Source organism: Scyliorhinus canicula, chromosome 8, assembly GCF_902713615.1.
Source record: "Scyliorhinus canicula chromosome 8, sScyCan1.1, whole genome shotgun sequence".
Classification (NCBI taxonomy): domain Eukaryota; kingdom Metazoa; phylum Chordata; class Chondrichthyes; order Carcharhiniformes; family Scyliorhinidae; genus Scyliorhinus; species Scyliorhinus canicula.
The window spans coordinates 103,498,413-103,521,497 of NC_052153.1; the positions used below are offsets into that span (position 1 = coordinate 103,498,413).

The following is a 23,085-nucleotide window of genomic DNA, read 5'->3' on the forward strand; positions in this document are numbered from 1 at the left end:
ATGTCCCCCTGCCACTTTACCAGCCCTCGCCGCCTCTAAGCCTATCCCCCGAGTTAGTTCAATTTCATCCAATGTCTCAGGCCAATGAGCTTCATTAAAACTATTTAATTAAATGTTCAGTCTAATTCTGTGGAGCTTCCAAAATCCAATTAAAAAGATTTTCGGATTTCCGGTGGCGGCCATGAAGGAGGAGGTCGCACATTTGGTGGCTCCCGCTTCGGTCGGACCTTTGGACCTTTACCCCAATTTTTTCTCGGATGTTACTTGGAAAATCGATAGTGGACGCGACTGTGAGGAGGAGTCCCACACCAGTGCATGGAGAGGCGGACCACGAGTGTGCGCAAAGGAAGAAATAGGCGAACAAAGAAGGCCTGGGTTGAAGCTGCAGCGGGAAAGAGCATGGCGGACGACCGGAGTCCTGGCTCGATGACACAGCGGTCGACGGAGAAGTTGATGAAGTTTATTCAAGAGGGCTTCGCTAAGCAGAAACAGGAATGCTTGGACCCGATTAGGGAATCGATTGCTCAGCTGGAACAGAAGATTGGATGCTCAAGATCGGGCGATCCAGAAAGTGGAGAAGACACTGACCGAGCATGAGGAACACCAAACAGCAATGGAGTTGGAGGTGGGGATGCTGAGAGACCAGCAGAAAGGGCTCCTGGAGAAGGTGGAGGATCTAGAGAATAGGTCACGCCGGCAGAACTTGAGGATCGTTGGTCTCCCGGAGGGGTCCGAAGGAGCGGATGCAGGGGCATATATAGCGGGTATGCTCGAGAAGCTAATGGGGGATGGGACGGTCACCTGACCCTTGGAGGTGGACAGGGCACACAGAGCACTAGCGAAGAAGCAACGTGTAGGTGACCCCCCCCCCCGAGGGTGATGGTGGTGAGATTGCACAGGTACCTGGACAAGGAGCATATTTTACAGTGGGCCAGGCAGACACGGAGCTGTAAGTGGGAGAACAGCATCCTGCGCATTTATCAAGACATGAGCGCGGACGTAGCCAGGAGAAGAGCGGGGTTCAACCAAGTAAAGTCGACCCTTTGCAAGAAGAAGGTGAAGTTTGGACTGCTGTATCCAGCCCGTCTTTGGGTCACCTATGAGGAGCAACACTTCTATTTTGAGTCGCCTGAGGAAGCGATGGACTTTGCCAGAAGGAAAGGGCTAGCAGTGTTCACATTAAAAATGTTTTTGTTTTTGGACTATATTTGTAATGCTTTCTGTATCGATCCTGGAGCTGCTATGTATTTGTGCAAGTTAAAGTTTGCATTTGTACTGGTGGGGGACGGAGATGTGAATTTTCAATGTGGGGCTTTTCTTTTCTTTTTGTTTCTTGCGGTCAACTGGGCTAAGAACATTTGTTTTCTTTTGCATATGTATGTCTGAGCGGGGGAGGGGGGAACAATAGGTGGGAAAATGTTTGGTGCCATGGGCGGGGGCTAACAAGCTAGCTGGGCGGGCTGGCTCACGGAAGCGCAGTGTGGGGTGAGCAGATGCTATGCTTGTTGAAGGGGGCTGTTTTACTGTGTGGGGGGGGAGGGGGGAATTGCTCTGCTGACGGGGGAGGGACTGTTGCTGGGGGACAAAAGGGAGGTCGGGGAGGGAGGCTGCCTGGGGGCGGGTCTGCGGTTGCACAGGGCGCGAGCTGGAGACTTGCCTAAGAAAGATGATGACTGATGGGTGGAGGGAGGGGGCGAGAAGCCCCCCGACCAGGCTCATCACGTGGAACGTTAGCGGGCTAAATGGGCCGGTGAAGAGGGCACGCGTGTTCGCGCATTTGAGGGGATTGAAGGCGGACGTGGCAATGTTACAGGAGACGCATCTTAGGGTAACCGATCAGACTAGATTAAGGAAGGGATGGGTCAGCAGGTATTTCACTCGGGGCTGGACTCGAAGACGAGAGGTGTCGCGACCCTAATTAATAAGCGAGTGTCATTCGAGGCAGGAAGAATAGTTGCAGATGTGGGGGACCGTTACATCATGGTTAGTGGGAAGCTGGAAGGGCTGCTGGTGGTACTCGTGAATGTTTACACATCAAACTGGGATGATGTGGAGTTCATAAGGAGGATTTTGGAGAAGATCCCGGACCTGGACTCACGTGTTGGTCATGGGTGAGGACTTCAACACCGTCACTGACTCAAGGCTAGACCAGTCGAGCTCAAGGACAGGCAGGGTGCCAGCATTGGCAAAGGAGCTAAAGGGGTTTATGGAGCAGATGGGGGGAGTGGACCCATGGAGGTTTGGGCGGCCGAGAGAGAAGGAGTTCTCTTTCTACTCACACGTACATAAAGTGTACTCTCAGATCGATTTGTTCATCTTCAACAGGGCTTTACTGACGGGGGTAGTGGAGTATTCAGCGATCACGTTCTCGGATCATGCCCCGCACTGGGTGGACTTACAGGTGAGCAAGGAGGGTGTCCAGCGCCCGCATTGGAGATTGGATGTCGGACTGTTAGTGGATGAGGAGCTGTGCGGGCGGGTGAGGAAATGTATCCAGAACTATTTGGAAGTTAATGATACGGGGAAAGTCTCAGCTGCAATGGTCTGGGAGTCGCAGAAGGCGGTGGTCAGAGGGGAGCTGATCTCGATACGGGCCCACAGGGAGAAGGTACATAGATCAGACCGATAGGGAAAATACTTCAGGTCGACAGGAGATATGCGGAGACTACAGAGATTCAGCAGGGTTTGACTGGGTGTTCAAGTAGTTTTATAGCAGGCTATACGAGTTGGAACCCCCAGCTGGGCCGGAAGGGATGAGGCAATTTTTAGGGGGGCTGAGGCTCCCAAAGATGGAAGAAGGGATGGTAGAAAGGCTGGGGACCCCGATAGGGATGGAAGAAATAGCAGGAGGGCTGAAGGCCATGCAGTCAGGTAAAGCCTCGGGACCGGACGGGTACCGAGTGGAGTTTTATAATAGGTTCTCTGGGATGCTGGGGCCGCTGCTGATGAGGACATTTAATGAGGCAAGGGAGAGAGGGGCGCTTCCCCCGACCATGTCACAGGCCACAATCTCACTGATCCTGAAGCGGGATAAGGACACGGAGCTATGCAGTTCTACAGACCGATCTCCTTATTAAATGTAGACGCCAAACTGTTGGCTAAAATCTTGTCCTCTAGGATCGAAGACTGCGTTCCAGAAGTGATTGGCGAGGACCAGACGGGATTTGTTAAGGGTAGGCAGTTGGTGGCCAACATTAGAAGACTGTTGAATGTAAATCATGATGCCCCCAGAGAGTAGTGACGTAGAGATAGTGGTCGCAATGGACACAGAGAAGGCATTTGATTGGGTGGAATGGACCTATGTGTGGGAGGTGCTGGGGAGGTTTGGGTTTGGACAGGGCTTCATTGACTGGGTTAGGCTGCTGTATCAGGCGCCTGTGACGGACCAACAGGTCGAGATCGGGCTATTTTAGGCTGCACCGGGCGACAAGGCAGGGATACCCCCTCTCCCCACTGCTGTTTGCGCTGGCCATAGAGTCGCTGGCAATTGCGCTGAGAGCCTCAAGGGGCTGGAAGGGGTTGGTTCGAGGAGGGGTGGAACACAGAGTCTTGCTATACGCAGATGACCTGCTCCTATATGTTTCTGACCCACTACAGTTGATGGGAGAAATTATGAGGATTCTGGGGGAATTTGGCCGGTTTTCGGGTTATAAATTGAACATTGGGAAAAGTGAGATGTTCGCGATCCAGGCGAGGGGGCAGGAGAGGCGACTGGAGGAGTTCCCTTTAGAGTGGTAGGGGGGAGCCTTCGGCACTTAGGCATCCAGGTGACACGGGAATGGGAACGGCTATATAAGTTAAATTTGACCTGACTGGTGGACCAAATGAAGGAAGACATCCGGAGGTGGGACATGCTCCCGCTGTCACTGGCTGGGAGGGTACAGACAGTGAAAATGAAGGTCCTCCCAAGATTCCTGTTTGTTTTTCAGTGTCTCCCCATCTTTATTCCACAGGCCTTTTTTAAACTGGTAAACAAAGTGATCTCTGGCTTTGGGCGGGTAAGACCCCGCGAGTAAAAGAGGGGATGCTGGAGCGCAGCCTGGGGGGAGGGCGGGCTGGCGCTGCCGAACTTTAGCAATTACTATTGGGCGGAAAATATAGCCATGTTTAGGAAGTGGGTGGTTGGGGGAGTGGGGGGGGGGGGGGGGGTGTTGGTGTGGGAGTGAGTAGAGGCGGCATCATGTAAGGGCACGAGTTTGGGGGCATTGGTAACGGCACCTCGCCATTCCCGCCGGCACGGTACTCCACCAGCCCCGTGGTGGTGGTGGCCCTGAGAGTCTGGGGGCAATGGAGGAAACATGTGGGAGCAGAGGGAGCATCGGTCTGGTTCCCAATCTGCAATAATCATCGGTTTGCCCCGGGGTGGCTGAATGGGGGGTTTTGGAGACAGCAAAGAGCAGGGATTGAGAGGATGGGAGATCTATTCATAAAGGGGAGCTTTCCCAGCCTGAGGGAGTTGTAGGAGAAATTTGAATCGACGGGAGGGAATGAGTTTACGTCCCTGCAGGCGCGGGACTTCCTACGCAGGCAGGTCTCAACCTTCCCGCTCCTACCACCAAGGGGGATACAGGACAGGGTCGTTTCCAGAGTATGGGTGGGATAGGGGAGGGTTTCGGACCTCTATAAAGAACTCATGGGGTCAGAGGAAACGCAAACCGAGGAGCTGAAGCACAAATGGGAAGAGGAGTTAGGAGAGATAGAGGATGGTCTCTGGGCGGATGCGTTGAGTAGAGGCAACGCGTCCACAGCATGTGCCAGGCTCAGCCTGATGCAATTTAAGGTCGTTCTCCGGGCTCACATAACAGTGGCCCGGATGAGCAGGTTCTTTGGGGTAGAAGACAGGTGCACAAGGTGTGCGGATGGACCAGAGAACCATGTTCATATGTTCTAGGCATGTCCGAAACTTGGGGGATTCTGGCAGGGGTTTGCGGATGTGATGTCCAAGGTGTTAAAAACAAGGGTGGCACTGTGTCCAGAGGTGGCGATTTTAAGAGTTTCGGAAGATCCGGGAATCCAGGAGGAGAAAGAAGCAGACGTTCTGGCCTTTGCCTCCCTGGTAGCCCGGAGACGGATACTATTAGCATGGAGGGACTCAAATGGCTGGCCTTCACTGTCTGGAGAAAATCAAGTTCGCCCTGAGAGGGTCAGTGTCATGGTTCGTCCAAAGGTGGTAGCCGTTCGTCAACTTCTTTAGAGAAAATTAACTCTCAGCAGAGATGGGGGAGGGGTTAGCTTAAATTAGTGTGGAAGAAAGGTGGGACCTGTGAGGGAGGAAGATTGCCTTTGCACTATGTTTATATTTGTACGTACACTGTTTCTTCTGTTATTGTTACAAAATCACAAATACCTCAATAAAATGTTTTATAAAAAAAAAGATTTCCATCAATTCATTTTGGGAAATCTTTCAAAAATAGTCCGAAGGAGTGGAATACTTCTTTCACTTTCCAGTATCAAGCACTTCAGATCAGGCATAGCATGACCAAAATATTGCTAAAGTTTTCACTATTCTCCTGTAACAATGTATCTTAAAAGCTAAATACCCTAGATGCTGGAAATCTGAACTAAAAACAGAAAATGCTGGATAAACCCACGTCTGGCAGCATCGGTGAAGCGAGAAAGAGAGGTTAAATTTAACTCTGGGTGCACAGGATCTGGAAAGATTCAGTGTCTTGTCAGCTTTCAGTCACTGAGAACTTAGTGGCAGGTGAAGAGTCCGTTTGAGTCTTCTTCAGAATCTTAACTTTACTTCAATATTCAAATTCCCTACTACATTATTTTATGGCAAATAATAGAACATTATGAACCTATCTCAGTGAAGAACTCAAATGAAAGGAAACCCTTACTAGCCAGAGAGATATTGGCAGACTTAAGAGGTTTAGAATCTAGAACCACTCTGAAAAGTATTTTTAAGGTAAATTGACGACACGATGTGGTACTTGCCATTCAAAGCAGGAAAGTCAGTGCTGATTAGTGGATATCAGTGAGGGTTTAATTATCACTGGATTAAGAGCTGGTGTGGGGAATAAGTTATTACTGTTTTCTTCTCTCAATTGCTTTCCAATGGCCCTATTTAAAAGTGTGTAGGTGATGTCAGATGAAGGCAGGATTAGGCTCAGCTATTGATCTATTGCATAGCTGAATAACTTATCAATATTAACAGTCTGGATTCACACACAAAGAATAAATATTTAGTTTCCACAGTGGCTTATTGAGTTTTTCAAGTCAACAGCTGAGCTATCCAGATCCAGAATTTTCATGTTTAACCTTTCATTTATACTGAATTTCCTCACCTCAGCCGAGGCAGGGCTCAAGGTGCTGAAATTGGTCATTGTATTAATCAGTAAGGGAAGGAGAAAATTCTGCTTAAGTTTTATAAACAAGGGCCATTGATCAAAGTGCTTTGGACTAACCATAAAGTAAAAGAAAGGTGAAGGCTCTGTGATGATGGCCTCCTGCCCCACAATTATCCATGTTGACACTCACTGTCAAAAGGCTCCAAAATAACTAACAACAACCAGCTTGAAGGATCAGAAAGAATCTAACGTACCTAAGCAAATGTTGTAAAAATTGCATGGTATAAATCTAAGGCTGGAATGGTGAATTTATATAAAGTATTTATACAAGACTTTAACTGAAGTGCTGGATACAGCTTTTGGCTTCACATATAGGGAGAATATTGCGGACAGGGTAATTGCAGACCCACTTGCCCATTGCCTGGTGTGACTAAATACTAAGATAATGGAGCAATTGAAAAAATGAGGCGTTTTCTTAGATGTGGGCCAATTACAGGGTGATTTGATAGTGTCATGTGAGTGTCCCTTTAAGAAATGTTTATGTCTTATCACGTGGCTTCACTGATGTCATTGTGTGGGTGGAACTGGGCTGTGGCTCTGGGAGTTGGTTTTACTTTTGCTTTGGTTTGGGGCTGGTTTGTGGCTCTGAGTTTTTTTGCTTTTGTTTTCACATTTGGCTGCTGTACTCAGAAAGAGAAGCATCTTGGCCTGTCTCTCAATCTTCAGTTTAAAAGCTGTTTCCAGATTTCTTGATAACTTGAAAAGAAATAAGAAGGAAACTTCTGGAAGGAATTCAAACCTTCTGTTTTGGAAAGGAAACAAGAGTATTCATACCAGGTCTTGAGTGCAATGTGCTGGGCCACACCTTTGAAAATGGGGTACTGGTTTATGGGATTGTGTTACTAAATTGGAACAGTTAAATGGAGAAATTTATTAAAGATGATACATAGATTACTGTAGTTGTGTGGGGTATTTATTTTGGTAGTTGATAAAAATGCTTACTGTGTGCGTTTATAAAATGTTAACTAAATTCGAAGAATAAACCTTGTTTTTGATTAAAACCCCCTGTGAATAACACCTGAAAACTAGGCCCTTGTGCTCACTGTAACCAAAATCAATAAACAGTTGTAGGTCAGGTGAACCCCATGATATACTTTGGAGTTTTCTAAACCCTGGCCCATAACAAATGTAATATTTGAAAATGTCAGGGAATAAGTATATAAGTTCCCCGCAGTTGAGCAAGTTGAGCAGAACCGGACGTCACAGATTAAAGGTGTCAGCTTCAATTCACTGGTAGCACTCTCACCTTTCATTCAGGAGCCCCCACTGAATCCGCACAAAAAAACCTATTTTGTCACTTCAGTGAATTCTGAGGGAGTGCGACATTGTCAGAGGTATCATCAATTGAATCTAAGCCCTATCTGCCCTCTCAAGGCGTGAGGTCATGTGTAATGCCTGTATCTGGTATGTCTCTCTTGCGGGGACCTTGAATCGGATTCAATTTGAATTGTTTTTTGGAGCAGGCAAGGAGCTGGATTAGGGATTGCCCCTGTCCACACTCTGAGCTCTGGGCTTTGTAACTTTGATAAAGTAATAAAAAAACATATATATTCCATTCCACTTTTCAAAGAAGGGCAAGGGAATTCACCCAATAACCTGGTCAACATTCATCCCTCAATCAACAAATAAAAAACAGTTGATCTGGTTATTTATTACACGGGTTACGTGAAAATTGGTGTTTGCATTTTCTACATTACATTGTGACTATATTTATACTTTACTTTGGACATCCTGAGATCATGAAAGGCCCAATATAAATGCAAATTATTTCCTTTGTTCTTTACTGCAAAGTATCTAGGGGACAAAGAGCAGGTAAAACCTTTATTTATACAAAGGGGTGTGACACTGTGGAATGCATGATCAGAGTTAGTCATTGTAACAAAGGCCATGGGTGGAATTTTCCACTCCACAGAGGTGATGGGTGGGAAAGGTGGCATGGCACCTGCCAGTTATTGTGGCAGATTGCCACACAGACTGTTTTTCTGTTCATCACGTATGCATAACAAGCAGCACACCATATCTGATGGCAGGGTGGGCTGGGCTGCCGTTATCTCTTTGGCTCATATTTCTGGGCACCATATCTAAACAACACCTTTGCTCACATCTATAGCCCAGGACATGGGCTATAAACCAGGGGCAAACCAGGGGCTGGTTTAGCTCACCAGGCTAAATCGCTGGCTTTGAAAGCAGACCAAGCAGGCCAGCAGCACGGTTCAATTCCCGTACCAGCCTTCCCGGACAGGCGGCGGAATGTGGCGACTAGGGGCTTTTCACAGTAACTTCATTGAAGCCTACTCGTGACAATAAGCAAATTTCATTTCATTTCATTTCATGTGGTGGCAAGCATCAGAATGGCCCTGACAAGAGACACGTGCTGTATCCTGGGAAGTTTAGTGACAATTCAAAACAGCGCGAGAGGAGAGACAGTCGGGACATTGAAAAGAGCGCGAGAGGCAAGACAGCCGGGACATTCAAAACAGCGCGAGAGGAGAGACAGCCAGGACATTGAAAGGAGCGCGAGAGGAGAGACAGCCAGGACATTGAAAGGAGCGCGAGAGGAGAGACAGCCAGGACATTGAAAACAGCGCGAGAGGAGAGACAGCCGGGACATTCAAAACAGCGCGAGAGGAGAGACAGCCGGGACATTCAAAACAGCGCGAGAGGAGAGACAGCCAGGACATTGAAAAGAGCGCGAGAGGTAAGACAGCCGGGACATTCAAAACAGCGCGAGAGGAGAGACAGTCGGGACATTGAAAAGAGCGCGAGAGGCAAGACAGCCGGGACATTCAAAACAGCGCGAGAGGAGAGACAGCCAGGACATTGAAAGGAGCGCGAGAGGAGAGACAGCCAGGACATTGAAAACAGCGCGAGAGGAGAGACAGCCGGGACATTGAAAAGAGCGCGAGAGGTAAGACAGCCGGGACATTGAAAACAGCGCGGGAGGAGAGACAGCCAGGACATTGAAAAGAGCGCGAGAGGTAAGACAGCCGGGACATTGAAAAGAGCGGGAGGGGACACATTGAGAGCGGCGGGGTGCCAGTGGGAGCAAAGATAATATAAGGCGGGAACCGGAAGTACGACCCGCGGACTTCTGGGAAGGATTTTCTCCTAGCCAATAAATTGTGGTGGAGAGGATACCCGAGACACTACACGTGTAGTGTCTCCCACCCGCCCTCCTCCTCTAACCTAATAATAAGACCCATTGGGGTGAGCAGGTAAGTGCTATATTATATTATTATTTTTTTATTTGTTTTATATTTGTTTACCAGAACTTGGTTGAAATTAAGTGGGATGGCAGGGAAGGTAGTGCAATGTTCCTCCTGCAGGATGTTTGAGGTGAGGGATGCTGTTAGTGTCCCTGCTGATTTTACCTGCAGGAAGTGCAGCCAGCTCCAGCTCCTACAAGACCGAGTTATGGTACTGGAGCTGGAGTTGGATGAACTTCGGATCATTCGGGAGGCAGAGGTGGTCATAGATAGGAGCTTCAGGGAAGTAGTTACACCAAAGACTGGAGATAGATGGGTAACTGTAAGAGGGACTGGGAAGAAGCAGACAGTGCAGGGACCCCCTGCGGTCGTTCCCCTGAGTAACAAGTATACCGTTTTGGATACTTGTGGGGGGGACGACTTACCAGGGGTAAGCCATGGGGTGCGGAACTCTAGCACGGAGTCTGTCCCTGTTGCTCAGAAGGGAAGGGGGGAGAGGAGCAGAGCATTAGTAATTGGGGACTCAATAGTCAGGGGCACAGATAGGAGATTTTGTGGGAGCGAGAGAGACTCACGTTTGGTATGTTGCCTCCCAGGTGCAAGGGTAAGTGATGTCTCGGATCGTGTTTTTCGGGTCCTTAAGGGGGAGGGGGAGCAGCCCCAAGTCGTAGTCCACATTGGCACTAACGACATAGGTAGGAAAGGGGACAAGGATGTCAGGCAGGCCTTTAGGGAGCTAGGATGGAAGCTCAGAGCGAGAACAAACAGAGTTGTTATCTCTGGGTTGTTGCCCGTGCCACGTGATAGTGAGACGAGGAATAGGGAGAGAGAGCAATTAAACACGTGGCTACAGGGATGGTGCAGGCGGGAGGGATTCAGATTTCTGGATAACTGGGGCTCTTTCTGGGGAAGGTGGGACCTCTATAGACAGGATGGTCTACATCTGAACCCAAGGGGCACCAATATCCTGGGGGGGAGATTTGTTAGTACTCTTTGGGGGGGTTTAAACTAATTCAGCAGGGGCATGGGAACCTGGATTGTAGTTTTGGGGTGCGAGAGATTGAGAGTAGAGAGGTCAGGAGCACAGATTTGACTTCGCAGGAAAGCGGCAGTGTTCAGGTAGGTGGTTTGAAGTGTGTCTATTTCAATGCCAGGAGTATACGAAATAAGGTAGGGGAACTGGCAGCATGGGTTGGTACCTGGGACTTCGATGTTGTGGCCATTTCAGAGACATGGATAGAGCAGGGACAGGAATGGTTGTTGCAGGTTCCGGGGTTTAGGTGTTTTAGTAAAGTCAGAGAAGGGGGCAAAAGAGGGGGAGGTGTGGCGCTGCTAGTCAAGGACAGTATTACGGTGGCAGAAAGGGTGCAAGATGGGGACTCTTCTTCCGAGGTAGTATGGGCTGAGGTTAGAAACAGGAAAGGAGAGGTCACCCTGCTGGGAGTTTTCTATAGGCCACCTAATAGTTCTAGAGATGTAGAGGAAAGGATGGCGAAGATGATTCTGGAAAAGAGCGAAAGTAACAGGGTAGTTGTTATGGGAGACTTTAACTTTCCTAATATTGACTGGAAAAGATATAGTTCGAGTACATTGGATGGGTCGTTCTTTGTACAATGTGTGCAGGAGGGTTTTCTGACACAATATGTTGACAGGCCAACAAGAGGTGAGGCCACTTTGGATTTGGTTTTGGGTAATGAACCAGGCCAGGTGTTAGATCTGGAGGTAAGTGAACACTTTGGAGACAGTGACCACAATTCGGTGACCTTTACATTAGTGATGGAAAGGGATAAGTATACCCCCCAGGGCAAGAGTTATAGCTGGGGGAAGGGCAATTATGATGCCATTAGACATGACTTAGGATGTGTAGGTTGGAGAAGTAGGCTGCAAGGGTTGGGCACACTGGATATGTGGAGCTTGTTCAAGGGACAGCTATTGCGTGTTCTTGATCAGTACGTACCAGTCAGACAGGGAGGAAAGGGTAGAGCGAGGGAACCGTGGTTTACCAAAGAAGTGGAATCTCTTGTTAAGAGGAAAAAGGAGGCCTATGTGAATATGAGGCGTGAAGTTTCAGTTGGGGCGCTTGATAGTTACAGGGAAGCGAGGAAGGATCTAAAGAGAGAGCTAAGACGAGCAAGGAGGGGACATGAGAAGTCTTTGGCAGGTAGGATCAAGGAAAACCCAAAAGCTTTCTATAGGTATGTCAGGAATAAAAGAATGACTAGGGTAAGAGTAGGGCCAGTCAAGGACAGTGGTGGGAAGTTGTGTGTGGAGGCTGAGGAGATAAGCGAGATACTAAATGAATACTTTTTGTCAGTATTCACTCAGGAAAAAGATAATATTGTGGAGGAGAATGCTGAGACCCAGGCTATTAGAATAGATGGCATTGAGGTGAGTAGGGAAGAAGTGTTGGCAATTCTGGACAAGGTGAAAATAGATAAGTCCCCGGGGCCTGATGGGATTTATCCTAGGATTCTCTGGGAAGCCAGGGAAGAGATTGCTGAGCCTTTGGCTTTGATTTTTAGGTCATCATTGGCTACAGGAATAGTGCTAGAGGACTGGAGGATAGCAAATGTGGTCCCTTTGTTCAAGAAGGGGAGTAGAGATAACCCCGGTAACTATAGGCCGGTGAGCCTAACATCTGTGGTGGGTAAAGTCTTGGAGAGGATTATAAAAGATACAATTTATAATCATCTAGATAGGAATAATATGATTAGGGATAGTCAGCATGGTTTTGTGAAGGGTAGGTCATGCCTCACAAATCTTATCGAGTTCTTTGAGAAGGTGACTGAACAGGTGGACGAGGGTAAAGCAGTTGATGTGGTGTATATGGATTTCAGTAAAGCGTTTGATAAGGTTCCCCACGGTCGGCTATTGCAGAAAATACGGAGGCTGGGGATTGAGGGTGATTTAGAGATGTGGATCAGAAATTGGCTAGTTGAAAGAAGACAGAGAGTGGTGGTTGATGGGAAATGTTCAGAATGGAGTTCAGTTACGAGTGGCGTACCACAAGGATCTGTTCTGGGGCCGTTGCTGTTTGTCATTTTTATAAATGACCTAGAGGAGGGAGCAGAAGGATGGGTAAGTAAATTTGCAGACGACACTAAAGTCGGTGGAGTTGTAGACAGTGCGGAAGGATGTTGCAGGTTACAGAGGGACATAGATAAGCTGCAGAGCTGGGCTGAGAGGTGGCAAATGGAGTTTAATGTGGAGAAGTGTGAGGTGATTCACTTTGGAAAGAATAACAGGAATGCGGAATATTTGGCTAATGGTAAAATTCTTGGTAGTGTGGATGAGCAGAGGGATCTCGGTGTCCATGTACATAGATCCCTGAAAGTTGCCACCCAGGTTGATAGGGTTGTGAAGAAGGCCTATGGTGTGATGGCCTTTATTGGTAGAGGGATTGAGTTCCGGAGCCATGAGGTCATGTTGCAGTTGTACAAAACTCTAGTACGGCCGCATTTGGAGTATTGCGTACAGTTCTGGTCGCCCCATTATAGGAAGGACGTAGAAGCTTTGGAACGGGTGCAGAGGAGATTTACCAGGATGTTGCCTGGTATGGAGGGAAAATCTTATGAGGAAAGGCTGATGGACTTGAGGTTGTTTTCGTTAGAGAGAAGAAGGTTAAGAGGTGACCTAATAGAGGCATACAAAATGATCAGAGGGTTAGATAGGGTGGACAGCGAGAGCCTTCTCCCGCGGATGGAGGTGGCTATCACGAGGGGACATAGCCTTAAATTGAAGGGTAATAGATATAGGACAGAGGTCAGAGGTGGGTTTTTTACGCAAAGAGTGGTGAGGCCGTGGAATGCCCTACCTGCAACAGTAGTGAACTCGCCAACATTGAGGGCATTTAAAAGTTTATTGGATAAGCATATGGATGATAAGGGCATAGTGTAGGTTAGATGGCCTTTAGTTGTTTTTCCATGTCGGTGCAACATTGAGGGCCGAAGGGCCTGTACTGCGCTGTATCGTTCTATGTTCTATGTTCTAAGACTGAGAGCACTCCTCCAGGCAGTTGAGGACTGGCAGGGGATTCTTTACACCACGATGGGAGCTGGAGGTCCACCAACCTCATCACTGAGGCTTGGGAGTAGGTCACCAGGGCAGTCAGTGCCAAGGCTCTCCAGAACAGGACAGCTACCCAATGCAGGAAGAGGTTGAATGATCTCCTTCGTTTCGCCAGGGTCTCTACTCACACTCTTAGAATGTCAATAGACATTCACAGCATTGCAGTCTGCAGGGATCTCACATACTAACAGCACAAGATACACCATTACTGATTCTATCACACACACTTTTACATCTTCATCTCTTGTCACATCCTGCATAGGTCGTATCTTCAGCACTCACATAGGTCAAATCAGCAGACACAGAAGGCAGGTACGCTTCTTTTTTACTTTGGCATTCGTCCTGTTCACAGTCTGTCCATCTGTCATATTGCAGGAAAAGGTTGCACACAACAACAGAGTGATCGCAGGCCAGAAGGGGCGATGCTGGAGCTCAGACCACTCACCACCTACAAGGAACAGGTAGCAGAACTGGCAAGTGAGAACAGGGACCATGTCTGCACTGAAGGTGAGATCAGCGTCCCCCAACAAGCCAGTCAGGCCCCATTCACTAGTCTTCACTGATCCGCCAAAACAGAGTGCCTTTTAATGTAGGTGATTATCCAGCCAATCACGAAATTTTTCTTCTCTCTGTTACAGATACCAAAAAGGAGGCACATACACCCCCAACCAGCCCAATCAGCTCTATCCCACCTTGGATGAGGATCCTGAGGACCCATTGAATGTAGAGGCATCATTGCATTCACTCGCGACCTATACCAGTGCAGGACACACACCTTGGTGGGGCCTAGTTTCAGAGCAGGCCTGGGAGTCAGCATCTGGTGAGCACAGCACAGATTCGGGCCCACAATAGATGGAAGCAGTGACAGCCAAGGTCACCAAGACACTGAGGACAGCTGTATGCCAGGCTCCTTCTGAGTCCCAGTCCAATGACAAGCCACTGAATGGCCCAGAGAGGTTTTGGAGCTCAAAGACAGACAGGGACACATCAGGCAGGGTTGTCAGAGGCCGACACCAGATTATATTGAAGGATGGAGGAGTCCATCCACATTCAGTCTGATGGCATTATGTCAACATGGCAGTGCATCAAGGTCACCACTGGAAAGGTGGTGACCACCATGGAGACCTTGGTCCTGCAGTTTGTGCCGGATATACACTCAGACCTGCACACCATCGCTTCAGCCATGACAGTATTCCAGCAATGGCTAGGCACCTCAATCTTTCTTCAGAAGCCCTTCTCTACCAGGAATCAGGGAGTGTACTTTGAGCACCTGCAGTGAAGAGGAGCATCGGCCAGACATTTTGGTGCAATAAGTCCCCACTGCCTGTGACCCAAAAACTCCAGCTCTTCAGACTGAGGTGTGTGCACCTACCCCACAGCAGGAGACCAAGCTTCAACCCTCCAGAAGATGCTCGCCAAGGTCATCACAGGCAACAGGGCGTAGCAGTCAGCTGGCTGCCTCACCTCTGCTGTGAATGACGGCATGAAGCACAATGACGTAGCAATAAGGTTAGAAAAAGTAAGGATTTTGAGAGCTCAAAGGTGGCATGGATATTAACTCACTCCATATATTGTACACAATTCCTCCGATATTTTCATCCAGTGAATGACTCCTCTGTCTGATGCAATGCATTGAAGTCATACAAGTGTAACCAGTGTCCCCTTCTCACTTATGTTTCATTGTGTGCCTCAGGTCTACAGTTTCTCGCTCAATCTCAGTACAGTGAGTCTCCTCCCTGTCCACATCAGCGATGTTGCTCTATCAATATGCTGGTTGGGCAATGTATATCCCAGAATTGCATCAGAGGTTGGATCATGTGAACTCATGATTATAAATTTGGGACTTTGGTTTCTTATGCTGTTGTACTGAAGACTGGCCAATGTGGATCTTATAAGTTGTCACGGCAACCTGCAATGAAGTCAATCTAACTTGGTGCATCTTTCAATTGTTTCCATGTAATGTCTGTCAGGCTTGGGTGTGAGTTACATTACAAGTAATAATTGGGATATTTGGAGCTCATGTTGTCCTGCAGCGTGACGTCATGACCACACGGTTTAGCCAGCTAAATCGCTGGCTTTGAAAGCAGACCAAGGCAGGCCAGCAGCACGGTTCAATTCCTGTACCAGCCTCCCCGAACAGGTGCCGGAATGTGGCGAGTCGAGGCTTTTCACAGTAACTTCATTTGAAGCCTACTTGTGACAATAAGCGATTTTCATGTCATTTTCATGTACCACTATACATCATCCCTATAGTAGTGCCCTTTCCACAACTGCATAATGCAGAGCAATGGACCTAGCGAATACTCCTGAAATATCTGTCACATGGCAATGACTATGCAAGATTGGAGGTGTGGCCAGACTCATGATACCGGACTATTAAGTGAGAGTACGCTGCTTTGCACCTGAAGGTCTGGTTATCATGGCATGACAGCATCCCTGAACCTGCTCTCCAATGGGTAATTGGCATCATTACCTGATCATCACAAAACGTCCACAGGCTTGCTTCTGTTTATCTGAGACTGTTTGAAGGAAATGGGATCAGAGTCAGGCTCTACATCATCTGATGTGTGCTCTTTATTATCAACTAAGTTACTAAGTAATGCCCAAATGCAGTCTTGACTTTTTCTGAGCCAAGGCAAATCAGGACGGGAACTTGGAAAGCTACAAAGAAGACTGTGTCTCGAGTAATTGTCAATGATCAGCCAATAATGCTGCTGAATCTTTCTCTTTGCACACTGAATCACAGCCTGGCTTCCATGACTGAGAGTGGCAGATCACTGGATCCTAAATCTCATTCTGGGTAGTTAGTATGAAGATAGAAAATAGGAGTAGCAGTAGGCTATTCTACCTTGAGCCTGCTCCGCTGTTCAATATGATCATGGTCTATCATCCAACTCAGAAACATGTTCCCCCCCCCCCCCCCCCCCCCCCCCCCCCCACCACAGGCGGAATTCACCGCTCCCCACGTGGCATGGGAGAATCGTGGGACGGCCTCCCAACATTTTTTACGCCCCCCTCGTGCCCCCAGCGATTTCCCCCCCCCCCATCCCCCCGCTCGGAAAAATCGCCGCTCGCCGTTTTTCATGGCGAACGGCGATTCTCCGAGCCCGATTGGCCGAGCGGCCAGCCCTTCACGCCTGTTTCACCACAGCAGCAACCACACCTGGTCACTGCCATCGTGAAACGGGCACCAGATGCCCGTTTGGGGCATCTAGGGGTTCGATTTGGATGGGAGCACCGCGACTGTGCTCGGGAGGGGACACGCCAGCGATCGGTGCCTACCAATCAGTGGGCCAGTGTCCGAAACGGACACAATCTTTCCCCTCCGCTGCCCGGCAAGATCAAGCCGGAGGAGAAAGACGGCACCGCGCATGCGCGGGTTCGTGCCGTGTGCGCGCTGATGTACCCGTGCATGCGCGGATGACATCAGAAAAGCGCCGTTTCCATGTCATTTCCGGCGTGACGAGGTCGCGGCCGGGAACGATGGGGGCCCGCTCCTAGCCCCCCGGGTGGGGGTGAATTAGGTGCATGAAGCGGGCCCCGAGGCCGTCGTGAAGCTCGGCCGATTTCACGACGGCCATACCGATTTTTATCGAGAGCGATGAATACTGCCCCACAATATTCTTTGATCCCTTTAACCCCAAGAAATATATCTAATTCCTTCTTGAAAATATACAGGGCTCAATTTAATGGCCGCATTGCGCATAAGCAAGAGCGTGACGAGGCCATTAGATTGTGGGATAGGCCAAAATAGAGAATTGTGCCAGGTGCCAATCCGTTTGCGATCTAACTGGCCCACCCCCATTGGTGAAATCACCACTTCAGTCCAGTCTCCATTCAATTAATGGGAGTGACCCCCTATCTAATGGCCTGCCATGATCTTGTTGGCCTCCCCAGCAAGTGGTCAGGTTGTTGCCGATTGTGCTCCTTTTTAAAAATATAAAGCTAGCGCAAGGGATACTGTGAGGATCCAAGGAGGTGAGTAGCCATCTTTTTTCCTGGGCAAAGAGCCCGGGGACACTGGGGTTGCTGCCCTGCTGCCCTGAGGGGGGTGGGGGAGCATTCAGGGGCGAGCCATGGTCGGGGTAGGCCGCCACCGGGGAGAGGGGGGGGTGCATGTTGAGCCGGGGGGGGGGGGGGGGGGGTGTCTCAGCGTTCGTGGGTCTGGCATGCTACCCCCTGGATCGTGTGTTCCCGTGGAGCTGGCTACCCTAGTCCGCCAGCCCCACCGACCATCCATAGCTCCCACTGACTGCGAAGACCTATGGCCATGCACAGAAGGCTATTGCAAATTGGGAATTGGCAATCGTAGTTAAGTGAGCATTTCACACCTCCCAAATGAATCCCCTTGGGTAGGTGTGCCATGTAGCATATGTGAGTTTTTGCCTAGCATCCCAATCAGACTGTGATGCCTGGACACTGTGCCTGGAACACTGTGGGAGGCAACACCACGAAGCCAGCAGCAGTCGACATCCAGGTACCCATCGGCTGGGACCCAGCAGTGGGACATTCCACCGACCAGAGGGTGAGTGTTTGCACCAGGGAGGGGAACAGCGCCCGGCCCAGGTAATGTTACATGCAGTGCGTGTGGTCCGGTAGGCAGGAGCCTAGGGGGCGCTGGGGGAGGAGAGGGGCAGGGGCAAGAGGCATTCAGGACCTCCATGTCCTAGGATTTGGGGCAGGCCCGCACTGTGGAACAAAGTGGCTGAAGCGTCATAGTGGTCGAGTTCAGCGATTTTTAATAATTTACACATATCTCCTCTACTGCCCCAATCTCCCGATGGTGCCGCCCCACTCTATCCACCGCTCCCAGATTCTCCCCCCACCCCACAATGCACCCAACCCCAACTTTCCCCTTCTCCCTCCCCAGTGCTTTCTCAGTGATCCTAACCCGCTCAGCCTTCTGTGCTCTATCGCTGCGTCTAGGTGTGTCCCCAGAATACACATCAGAGGGGGAGGCAGCCTGATGCTTCCTGAGTCCTGTGGCTCCTGGCAGGTATCCCCTGAGCCGGAGAGCCCTGGCACACTTGCCAGCGGCACATGCCCAGTCATGTCACCCTGTTCCGGGTGTTGACCGAGATACACCACTGTCAGGAGGGTGGGTCTCGAGGGAGCTGGTGGCCGCCGTTCCACTCAGTAGGTTGGCACTCCGTGCCCCCTTCTGGTCGGTGCCAATAGGGCCCTGGGGTTCACCTCAGGACAGAAAGGCAGCTGGATCGAGCCCCGACTGCCCTTGCATCACCTGGCTTTGCCAGCCCTGGTGGCTCCCCAATGTCTGCAGCATGGTGTTGTCCCCTCGGTGATGATCCTCGGTGACTGGGACATGCTCTGCAGGGCCTTGGCTATGCCCATCTGAGACTGGGGCATGCTCTGGAGGGCCCCGGCAATACTCACCTGAGAGTGGGATAAACTCCACAGCGCCTCATCAAGGTCCACCTGGTACTGCATCACATTCCCCATCGACTGGGACATGCTGTCAAGGTGCTCAGCCATAGCCGTCGCCACTGAGCCACGCCTTGGGCACCTCCACTCATGCTGCCGGTGTCGTACACCAGACTCTCCACTGGAGTCGTCACCCAAGCAGTGTTGTCCTTGTGCCACGTATTGCCAGCGCCATCTCCTTTCTGAATCTCACGGCTGCAACCTAGCGTCTGCATAAGCTCCAGATGAACCTGTTCCAGAGATTCAGTGACAGCACTTGCAATCTCACCAAAGTTGCAGCATCTGTTAGCCAATGTCTCCATTTCTAATGTGGTTTGGGCAGAAGCCACCCAACATTCAGTACTGGCCTGGAAGCTCAAACTGAGGTCATGAGATCAATGTTACTCAGACTCAGACTGCTGCCATCATTTTCATAGATCTAAAGTGATTTTCAGGCTCTCACAATTGTGAAGCAATCTGTGCTCCGGCAGATTACTAGGATTTTTATTGAGATGCTGTCCTGCGGACTGGCAATGGTGTACGTGCCTGCTACCCTTTCTTTAGCATGACAACATTCATGCTCTTACCACTTCCACGTTGTCAGTGTCCTTGATGTTGCCTTACAAACAGCAGCCAGCCCAGACTGCTGCCACTCAAGCCAGGCTGGTGCAGTGCAAAGGCAGGCCTTCTCAGCCTGGAGTTGCTCGGAAGCAGTCTCCAAGGCTATCTGCAGTCTTTTCCAGTGAAAGTCTGCAGCCTTTCGCCAGCCATGCTGCAGCTATGGGATAGAATGGTGGATGAGCAATAGGGCAGAGAAGGCCACCTGCAAGACAGGGGGCAAAAGAATGAACAAGGATGATTAGTTGAGTTTTGTGTGTATTATTGAAAGTGGTCTTGGATAAAGTTGGTTGGAGTGGGTTTTTTTTGTGTTGTCTGGATAGTGAGCATTCACTAACATAGTCACATATCAACTGCAGGTTAAGGGAGTGGAACCATTTGCGGTTCTGATATGTGGGGCTGCAGAGTCACAGGCGTGCAGTCAAGAGCTCCCTGCATCACTGAGAATCCCATTACTCTGACAAAGCTATGTGTCGAAAGTTACATTATAAAGTTCTATCTCCTGATGTACAGGGCAAGCTCCTCTAGAAAGATCCACTTAGGTATAAATTTTATGTTAAAATCTGCTCACTCTGACGGTGCCGAGGACCCAGATTCGATCCCAGCCCTGGGTTACTGTCCATGTGGAGTTTGCACATTCTCCCCGTGTCTGCGTGGGTCTCACCCTCACAACCCAAAAGGATGTGCAGGGTAGGTGAATAGGCCATGACAAATTGCCCCTCAATTGGAAAAAAAGTATTGGGTACTCTAATTTTATTTCAAAAAAAGATGTGCTCACTCTGCATGCTTTCACTGCATACTTGCATTAGCACCCTTCCATATGTGGCGCACCTTGCCTGAAGAGGCTGGAAGCGATTTGGCCACCATTTTCCAGTGTCCGGGCTTCCTTAGCACCATCAGCAGTACAGACTTGTGTTTTGCAGCCTGAATCATCTCCTCTACTAATAATGATTAAAAAGACAAGAATGTAAATTTTGTATTTTATTTTGAAACCCTCAGCATTGTTTTTAAAGCTATGTTTTGTGCAACATATAATGCTCAACAAGATCAAGCATGCTTAAGTGTACTTAATCAACAATGTTGGCAGTTTTTTTAATGGAACAGTATGTCTTTTATAATGATTAAATGAGGTCAGTCACAATAGGTTAGAAAGTGAAGCTGATTACAGAGTGCATTACGTTCTATAAATCTCGGTGTATGAATGAAAGACAAGCTTTCATGAAGGTTCAGGAATGGATGATTGAAGAGATTAAAATAACTACAGCCAGAAACCCCACAGTAAAACTTTAGCGATCATGGCTTATGAATTAGGCTGTGCAGTGCCAACTTCTTGAGGCCAACCAGCTTACTAAGATCCCAATCTGGATGTTATCCAGTCCTGGAAGTGTGGTATATTCATTACAATGGTTGTGCTGGTGTCAGGAGGACCCACCCGTATTGTTTTATTTAAATGTGGGTCGTGAGCTTCTTGCAGGACTCAGTACAAGTTTTGAATATCCCAACAACTTCACTCGTCATGTGCTGAACTCACACAGCACATTGGAGCAGTACCCAGCAGTAATATTTAAAGGGATCATGCAGTGCATAATGGTTAGTTGCTAGTTTCTTCTTTCAGTCGGCTGGTTAGCTTTAGTACATGTGTGGCACATGTTGTCACTCAAAGCAGAGCAACATTTTGCTAATATTACACTTTTATGTTTAGCTGGCTCCATAGATATTCTGGCTGCCTTTGAGACTTCTGAAGGATGAAACACAAGGAAGACATCAGCGAGCTGAAGCAGCTACCAGAAGAGGGAGGAGGAGGAAGGCAATTCCTCGGAAGCTATAATCACAGTGAATATTCATGGAGCACCACTCTAACATTAACTTTACTCAGAGGCAATATCTCAATTGCCTTCACTTTACCAGGGAGGTAATCACTGAGATAGTCACATACTGCAGCAGCAGCTCAAGCCTCGAATCAGGACATGGGCAATGGATGCGAGTTATGGGTAAATAAAGGTTGTAATTTTTGTGAGTGCACGAGTATGAAAAGAAAATATGGTCAGGTATGGTGCAGTGATTGCTGGAGAGTAAAGGGAAGCAAAAGAGCAGAGATTTACTTTAACCACTCGAATGAAATTATTGAACTTTTTCCTACATTTCAGCCATGTCCTAGGTACTAGTCTCCTGGCAACACATATCTCGACTATTTTTTCCCACTGTTACTGGAGCTGATGCTAGAAGGGCCTCTTGCATCCCAGGCAGAAGAGGATGCCTGTCCTCCTCCTGTCAACCTCCTGCATCAAAGCCTCAAAGGTCTCATTCGAAGACTATTGTGCTCTCTCAGCATTTGCTTCTCTCATATTTCTATTTTAAGAAGGGTTTCTTTGATGCCTGCAGAATGCACCTCCCCTTCATGATGTGCAGGCTGCTGTTACATGGCATAATATATGCCTGATATTTGCCCACCACCTCATCCCTTACAAGCATACAGCCAACCAGCAGTATGAGTAACAATAGCTGCATGCCTGTGCAATTAAAATGATCACCAAGCACAAATATTACATACATCAACTGTAACAGTATAATCCTGCTTTTTCTCACAATCAGGCTCAAATTGTTAATAACTTAATGGCTCCCATTCACCTGTTCTGTAGACCCTTCATATTACTGTTATACTAGCAACTGACTGGTGAGAAGCAAAGATGTAAGTAAATGAGGTAACAGTTAAGAATATTACAGTAAAGTATGTAACTTTGAAAACCACTTTTCACAGAGCCTGCTACTCCCAACACACCATCTATAATTTACATAACCCTAAAGAAGAAAAAAGTCTGTAGAAAGTAATTTCAGCGGCACGGTAGCGCAGTGGTTAGCACAGTTGCTTCACAGCTCCAGGGGTCTCAAGTTCGATTCAGGGCTTGGGTCATTGTCTGTGCGGAGTCTGCACGTTCTTCCTGTGTCTGTGTGGGTTTCTTCCGGGTGCTCCGGTTACCTCCCACAATCCAAAGATGTGCAGGTTATGTGGATTGGCCATGCTAAATTGCCCTTAGTGTCCAAAAAGGTTGGGTGGGGTTACTGGGTTACAGGGATAGGGTGCTCTTTCCAAGGGCCGGTGCAGACTCGATGAGCCAAATTGCCTCCTTCTGCCCTATAGATTCTATGATTCTTCACAGTAAATATATCTATTAAAATCATTGAAATAATATTAATTTTGTGCATTACAATTCATCTGGATCAAGGATCAATGACATCTAGAGCAGAGTGCACCCGAAATGAACATGTATGTGTAGGTTTCTGTTACTTATGGTGTTGCTTCATGATACAATTGATGGGCTAGCATTTTACATTACTTGGGCAGGTGGCACCCAACCCAGAAACACATCAAATCACCCAAGAAGGCGTCAGGTGCATATCCCAATATCATGGCGCACTCA

General features: G+C 48.6%; 1 protein-coding gene across 1 annotated transcript in view; it reads right to left on the bottom strand.

Moving 5' to 3' along the window:
• Positions 1–23,085, bottom strand: part of LOC119970422 (golgin subfamily A member 4-like) — a 529,556-nt gene that overhangs the window by 473,856 nt on the left and 32,615 nt on the right. The gene's annotated exons all lie outside the window — the stretch shown is intronic.